This window comes from Egretta garzetta, unplaced genomic scaffold (assembly GCF_000687185.1).
Source record: "Egretta garzetta isolate BGI_Z169 unplaced genomic scaffold, ASM68718v1 scaffold397, whole genome shotgun sequence".
Lineage (NCBI taxonomy): Eukaryota > Metazoa > Chordata > Aves > Pelecaniformes > Ardeidae > Egretta > Egretta garzetta.
Window position 1 is genome coordinate 1,165,774 of NW_009260493.1, and position 1,261 is coordinate 1,167,034.

General features: G+C 41.4%; 1 protein-coding gene across 4 annotated transcripts in view; it reads right to left on the bottom strand.

The window, feature by feature from the left end:
• IPCEF1 (interaction protein for cytohesin exchange factors 1) overlaps positions 1–1,261 on the bottom strand; it is a 91,149-nt gene that overhangs the window by 33,487 nt on the left and 56,401 nt on the right. The gene's annotated exons all lie outside the window — the stretch shown is intronic.

Genomic DNA, 1,261 nt, shown 5'->3' on the forward strand with positions numbered 1-1,261 from the left:
TGGAGGAGGATCTTCCCTGGGTAACTGTAACATGAGCCATTTTGTAGTGTCACCTATATACACCTGTACATGAGGAAGGCAGAGGCAATACAGGCTGCTCCCACTCCAGGAGGTGAAACAGTGCAAGGGGACGATCCTACGCAGCTAAGCTCAGTTGTTAAACACTGCAAACCAACCTCAGATGGCGTTGGTCACTCAGACGAAGCTCTCTCTCTCTCTCTCTCTCTCTCTGAGAAATTTGCAGGCATGGTCCAGGAGGTATCAAAAGCCAGGTAGGTATGTACAGTATACTCTTTATATGCGGTCACCCCTTTTTGGACAGGAGAGTGTTTACTGAGCATTGGCATCTCTGTTCTGGGTCAGCCGGACTCTGTGTCAGAGCGTGGCTCCAGCAAAACTGAAGTTACCAGTTGGCCTCAAATCCCTGTTCTTGCTGCCTGCTGCTGAAACATCATCCTTTACTACATCTGTCTACATTCCCCCAGTCAGCTGCAGTAAGACTAGGACTCCTCCTAAGAGGAGCAATAATGTAGACAAAAGTCCGTAGCACACAGTGTCAGAAAAAACTGTACTTTCCAAAATGCAGAAACTGCTCATTCCTGAATCACTTTTTTTGCTGCTCCCAGCCCTTATCCCTGGGCACATTAAAATTCTGAAAACGTACACTGAGTTGAAGCAGGTAAAATACACACAACAATTACAAAGACAGAGGATAAATGAAGATGACTGACAGCATCCCAAGTCACATTATGCACGAATATGAAGAGACTATAAAAAGATGTTCATCGAGACAAGTCTTTGAGCTTTTATGCTTGGAAGAATGAATCTCTGAGAACTGAAACATGGATACAGAACGGATTTTTCAGTGGGTGGCTTTCCCGCACCTATGCATATCTGTTCTTTGGTATACAATAAGTCATGGCATAACCATCATTCCTGCAGTTTACATGTATTAAATATTCATATGAGAGGTTTATATTTTGCATCTTCACTAATAAATGGTTTTGCTTGCTCCAGGACCAGCAAAAAAAATAGGTAGAAAGTTATTTGGGTTTTAATTTAATTTTATATCAGTACAGAAAGAATGACGTTTATTAGCATCTGGGCTGAAAAAAAAAAAAAGAAATCTTGATTTTACAATGTGGCTTCATTTGTACAGAAATGTGTTTATTTGAAGTTGTGGGGTTTATCTTTCTCTGATTATATTTGTATCCGTCAAACTTGTTTAGAGCCTGGCTTGGGGAGCTTTTGTTTCCATTCC